Below are 6,790 nucleotides of genomic sequence, written 5' to 3'. Positions count from 1 at the left end.
CTTACTTGAATATTATCTCAATATATTTTAATATAAATAAAAAATAAAAATAATTTATTAAATTACCTTTACAAATAATGGTGATAAAATCATTGTAAAGCCATATTGACAATGAAAATTAAAATATTAATAAATTTTATAAATGTTGATGATTAAATTATAAATTTTCAAAACTAAATGATCAAAATAAAAGTCTTGACAAATTAATTGATCAAAAGTATAATTTGTCCTTTTGTAGTATTCGAAGTTTAATTTTTTACGAAAACTGTAGTGCCACATTAATAATGGCATTATATATATTAATAAAAAGTTTAGACCACAAGCAACATATATATATATATGAAAATTTAATTTGATAAAAAATTAAGAAATTTAATTTGATAAAAAACATTAACATTCAAAATATAACTTTTATTTAACAAATAAATAAAACAAAGAAAATAATTGTTAAAAAGACAAAAATTCTAAACTCATTAGCTTGAGAAAACATTTTATAGAGATGTCCTATTTATTTACAAAAGACTCTCACTAATTAAAGAAAAATTTTCATGTGATATTGTAATCTTTGATGTTATTTTAATTACAATGTCATAATACCTAATATTATTTTTAACTATATGATTACATAATACTACAAAATATTGTATTAACATCCCCTTAAACTCAAGGTGGTATGGTAGATGCCATATTAAATTTGTTAATTAATTCCTAAACTTGACTAGAAAAATGTGTCTTGATAAAAATATCAATAGTTTAATTTGAAGAACACATAGAAGTCAGAAGAATAATCTCTTGTGTCACATGATGATGTATAAAATGATAATCAATCTAAATATGCTTAGTGAGTTCGTGAAACACATCATTATGAGCAGTTTGAATAGCATTGGGACTATCACAACGAAGTTTGACGGCAAAAGATGGTGGGATGCCCATATCTTATAAAAAATTTCAAAACTAAAGTAATCCTGTGGTGGCATCAACGAGAGCACGATATTTTAGATTCAGTGCTAAATCAAGCAACTACAATTTGTTCCTTGCTTCGCGAGGAAATAAGGGCATCTCCTAGAAACAATAACCAGTCACTACAAAAACACTTAAAAGCCATATATTTTGTGGCGGTTTAATGAACCACGAACCACCTACATATTCTCAAATTTAATGAACTTTTTTCGTCCAAAGCCCAACCCGCCGAGAATATCATTGCTTTTTACGGCTGAATGGGTTTAACCCACTAAAAAAGCTCTCCACTCTTCCTTTAATTCATTTTTGCATCTCCACTCTGCAAAACCCTACTAATCCCGACCCTTTTCTTTTGTATAGAAAGAAAGCCTCTGCATTTGTTACTATCTTCACTTGCACTAGATGATTTTGATCTTCACGTTTCAAACTCTCTACGAAGCCTTTGCATTTCTGTCTAAGCCCAAGTCCATTTGTGCTTCACGATGTTACTATCTTCATCTTCCTCTAATCCCCTATCTCTTTCACCTTTTTTTATCTATTATTTTTCAAATCAATTTTGAAACAAAATCTAAGGAATCTTTCCTGAATTTTTTAAAATTCCTAATTTTTTCCTCTCTAATTTTAGCTCAATTGTTGTCATCATCTTCATCAGCGCCGTTTCGAAACAGGTACTTCCTCTCTCTTCTCATTTTGATTCTGATTATGTAATGAACGAAATGGTTAACAATATCTTTTGTTTTGTTCGAGCTTAATTTTTATTTGGTACAGCTTATCTTGATTTTGTTGTTCAGACAAGCTCAATCTCAATTCTAAAAGTGGTTTTTCTTGTCATTTGTGATTTGGTACAATGTGTGAACAATAAATTTAACCAATTGAACCTTGTTCCTTAAACAATTTGTTGCATGTCAAGGATTTCTCCTATAGTTAGGTTTTCGATTGTCTACTTTTGGATACAAGCAATTTGTAAATTAGCTCATTAGCTGCCAATCTCATTGATAGTTTAGAAGGGTGAAACTGATAATGCTGAATGGTCTTTAATTATTTGACTTTGGATTGCGTAAAAATGCTCATACATAATTATATTAATAGAATCTTCATAGTTCAATGGTTTTCATTTTATTTTATAGTTTTTTCGATCTCCATTGATTTGCTTCTCATGTCTTTTTTGCAGAGAAACTACTTACCTTCTGTTCGCCAGTACTTGGAAACATTTTCAATTAATATTTACTTGAAGTTTCCATCTTTGGTAATGCATTTTCTTTATCGCAAGGGACACATCTTAAATTTTTTTACAAAGAAAGCTTAACCTTCATGCATGGGATGTGTGTAGAAACACACATGCTTCAACATTCTACATGACTGAGGTGCCGTAGTTATTTTGTTCTATATTTTTTTAATGTACTGTCTGTTACTCTAAAACAAAACTGGCATAAAACAGGCTACAAGTCGGTGGATAATGATCCCTACATTTATAGTTTGGTAGAAGAAAACATGTGAAGAATAGTTTTAATTGTGATGAAATAATAAATGCCATGCTTTCTGCCTTGGGGTACTTTCTGTAGCATGTGGTGATCAATATTGAATTTCACACAAGGAATACCATGGTTTAGGGGATTGAAAATTTTGATTTCTGGACGCTTGAGTTGGATTGATACAGATGTAACTTGTTATATGTACTTTGTATTTATTCATGTGTCCTTTACCATATCTTCTTTGCTTTATTCTTCTTGTGTACTTGTAACCTTGTAGGATCTTTTTTTAGTATGATAATGTTACACTACATTAAGTACACTTGCATATCCTAGTATGATAATTTGAAAATCTACCATCCAAGATAGAATTTAAATTAAGCAGATAGAATCTTCTCATGAAGGCTCCAATTTTCCATTTATCCTGATTTTTTTTTAAACATTATTTACATTACAGTTGAGAAATTTCTCTTCTCTTTTGTTGACGAAGAATTTAAAGTCATAATTGATTTAGCCACAAATTTTCTCATGTATGAATTCATTATGATTGATTTAGCCAAGATATTATTGTGTGCAGGCTTGTCCGTGCTAGGACTGATTCTTTTTTTATTAATTTCTCCACTCAACCTTGTAGTGACCCAAATTGCTGCAATAGTTTTGAAATTGTTAAAGCAGTGAGATGAAGATTTAGTATTGCTACATGTTCTTTTCACTAGTAGATAAGTAGCAGATGTTGCAATTATCCATTCTAATCATTTTACAGGCTAGTCCCACACTGAGATTGAACAAAGGTCATTGTTTGCAGTTACAACTAGTGATAATGGTATCAAAATCTTGGCTAACAGTGATGGTTCACTTATTTCTATACTAATAATATAATGTTCCTTATTTCACTTCTTTTGGACAATATTTTCTGCAGCCATTGGTCATTAATGCTCTTGGTCTTGTGGGAAATGCTGCCATTACTCCAGCCCCTTTAATGCCCAGATAGAGTCCCCCCTACTGTATATATCAGCTGTCTTGTAAGTTGAGCTGTTTCAGTTGCACGCCATCTTTGGTGTTAAGGGAGCTCCTAATTTCATTTGGATGTCCATTGCATGGTACCATTGACAATTGCAGGCTTGTTGATGTTAAACCTCGGATTTCAGCTGATGCAGACAAGATCAAAAGCTGGAGAATGCTTGACATTATAGATCCATCTTACCTGCAATTATCTGATGCCATAACAGCAGGAAAGGTTGGTACTTGAAGAATAAGATTGGTTTTTAGATTTTAGTGCATTGTTGATTTGGAAGCAAATATACTTGCATGATAGCAATGTTGTCGTCTTTCCTTCGTGGTTTAATTCGAAATTTTATTTGTGGGTAGTTATCCTTTTGAGTAGGGCTTTAGATGAGATATTTTACTGCATTTGAACGTTGCACCTAATGCAATATCTCATTGCTGTAATTTGGAAGAAATGTATTACAAGAGATTTTTTTAAAGTTGATAACAAACTGTTTTTGTCCATCATTTTGTTTATTTAAAGTGACTGACATACTACACATAAGCATGTTACTGTGTAAAAATGGCAAGCACGTTACTGTGTAAAAATGGCAATGTCTGCCTGATGTTTTATAAAATGTCTTAGTGAATTTCCAGCACAGTAGTGTTCTATTTTGAGTTAGTAGACAGGTAACAGCAATAAGTAGGCATTATTAATTAGTAAATAATAGTTATTTGCTCTTAGTAGAATAATATGAATTGCCTTGCTCCTTGATGTCCATATAAAGTTTGGCCAGCAATTGAACTGATCAGGTGGTCCTTATGACTGAACTAATCCAGAAATTGTATTATATTGTAGGTTTTAGATGCATCGTGTTCATTAGGATCACTAAATGGAAATAACTAAGGAAAGATGGAAGCTTTGAGGATGATGCTATTGCATTATTGTTGAATTGGTATTTTGACAACTTTTTGGTAATTTGGTAGCTTTGAGGATCAATTCCTTTGTTCTGTTATACTTTAGAATAATGCTCACTATTATACTTTGAGGATGATACTAGTACATTATTGTTAATAATTGTTATTTTGCTAACTTTTTAGTGTTTTGATAGTTTCGGTATTTGTAATAGGATTGGTATCAGGTTGCAATTTGCTTTTGATGGTTATCTGATGTTTGTAGCAGCTTGTAGAAGGCGCTACTTGAATTTTGCTGATTTAATACTTATGAATCATGATAGTCATTTTCCTAGCTATCTCATTTCTTTTATTATTTGCTCTGAAGTGAAGGCTGGTAGCCTGTGAAAAACATGTTTTGCCTAATGTGAAAAACATGTTTAAGGAGTTTCTAAGGAACAAAAATAAAGTGGCGAAGGTGTTATATTTTCATTATTTGATATGCATGCTTCTTTCTGTTCTGAAGCAAATAAACCAGGGCCAGAGTGTTGAGATTGAAGTTTTTATTTATCCATTCTATATTAATCAATGGATGGGATTAGAAATATGAAAAAATTAGTAAGCAAAATTTGTTCCTGATATGCACGTCATTTTTTTCTAATTGGTATAAATTGTTTTTTTAATTTTATTAGGTACAAAGATTAGAAATATAAAAATTATTTAAAAAAAAAAAAAAAGACTTTTAAGGTTTGTTTTAAGTGACAATATAGCTCACTCAATAAATATAAAAACTTTAAAAAATATGACTTTTACCAGTTTTTCAAAATATTTTTAAAAGGCTTTTATTTATAATGGTAATTTAAAGTGACGAAAAACGAGTAAATGTGTAATTTCGATACTGGTAGTTCGATCACCGAAAAGTTTTCATAAACACTCAGCAAGCTAGTGGTCAACCATCAGTCAAATTGCCAGCAATAGTAATACCGGCAGTTTTTTATTCTTTTGGTGGCACTTATAAAGGTCGAAAAAAATGACTTTTCTTGTTGTGAGTGCTGGAACGGTGATGCGTAGGATCTGTAACTCAGTCAGCATCAGAATACCCAGATAAAGAAGTGAGAAGAAAACTGAAATCCATGAAATAGTGTGCCTTTAACATAGTGAAGAATTCGAAAAATAGCTGAAAAATGAGTTGAGCTAGGAGCAGCCATATATTAGGTAACTAGAAGAATAGCATAACAATTTCAGGTTTAGTTACTATGAGATAGATTAGATTGCGAACAAGTTGGCCGTATAAAGTAGGATCAGGGAGTAGAGTACTAACTCTCGGGTTATTGTTTGTGTGACTGAAAAAATAGACAGATTCCTAAGCAGGGTTTTAGATAAAAGCAAAATAGAGAGGCTCTAATACCATGTTAGAAAGATAGAAATTCTGAATTCATTAGCTCGAGAAAATATTATACAAAGACATCCTATTTATATATGAAAGATTTTCATTGAGAAAAGAAATAGGATATCATAATCAGAACATAATCTTAGATATTATTTTAATTAAAATATCATAATTTTTAATATTATATTTAACTACATAATTACATAATATTATAGAACATGAGATTAACAATAACAATCATAATAATAAAAAGAATTCATTTTTTATTTTTGTTTAAGTATATTTCATATTATTTGCTTGTGACATATATAATTTCTGAGTGTGGTTCTCATCCATTATTAATTTTTTTTATTCATTAAATTTTAATGCATTAAATTATAAATTTTATATACATTAATAATGATTAAAATATTTAAAAATGGATAAAAAAGAAACTAAAAGGAATCAGATCGGTGATTTCTACCTAGCAAGAGTTTATTTTCATTTTGATTTCCAAATATAATTCGATGCTGAGGAATCCCTAATGCATACAAGCCAATAGTCACTGAGATTCAAAATTTTTTAAGTGTCCACTAATAATATAAAAAAATTGTTAATGTATTTATTAGTCTTTTCAATGAAAAAGGTGTCCAAAGAAAATTTTTTCTTTGAATTTTCTTATTTTTCAAAATTTGAAAGTATCTGTATACATCTTAATTTAAAAGGTGAATACGCCTTGCCAATAGAAGCGGGTAAGGAGCTTTTAAGAAATCATTTTGCGACATTTTTCAGATCTTTTTCTACATTGCAAGAGATGATGATTGCTAAGAATTGAACCCACAATCTACACCATGCCCAGCCCTCACAATATTTTTTAGAAGATGGCACTTAGCCATGTTGATATATTAAATACATTATTTTTTTTTTCTATATATCTACTGAATTTTTGTACAAGAAATTAAACTTGAGTTTCAGTGCAAACTATCTATCAAATTAACGTCAAAATTGTGTGATACATTGGTAATTCAGATTACTTAAGATAATTCAGATTTAATTTCTTATAATTTCAAATACAGAAAAATCTACAAATTGATTGAAATTCAAGTAATTAATC

At 30.0% G+C, this 6,790-nt stretch overlaps 1 long non-coding RNA gene across 3 annotated transcripts; it reads left to right on the top strand.

Annotated features, from left to right (window-relative positions):
• The first annotated feature begins 993 nt into the window (after positions 1-993).
• On the top strand, positions 994-4,506 carry LOC149516035 (uncharacterized). Of its 3 annotated transcripts, XR_016346314.1 has the most exons (6): positions 1,037-1,628; positions 2,132-2,206; positions 3,193-3,252; positions 3,349-3,451; positions 3,549-3,666; positions 4,273-4,506. It is a non-coding gene; the product is annotated as an uncharacterized LOC149516035 (long non-coding RNA). The 3 variants fall into 3 exon arrangements; XR_016346313.1 differs by lacking the exon at positions 4,273-4,506 and having other exon boundaries at positions 994-1,628; positions 3,007-3,252; positions 3,549-3,938; XR_016346312.1 differs by lacking the exon at positions 4,273-4,506 and having other exon boundaries at positions 1,030-1,628; positions 3,549-3,938.
• The last annotated feature ends 2,284 nt before the right edge of the window (positions 4,507-6,790 follow it).

This window comes from Durio zibethinus, chromosome 11 (genome assembly GCF_047325235.1).
Source record: "Durio zibethinus cultivar Kanyao isolate XHJ-2024 chromosome 11, ASM4732523v1, whole genome shotgun sequence".
NCBI lineage: Eukaryota > Viridiplantae > Streptophyta > Magnoliopsida > Malvales > Malvaceae > Durio > Durio zibethinus.
Note: the sequence above shows the minus strand (reverse complement) of the source record. Positions and strands in the feature narration are given on the sequence as shown.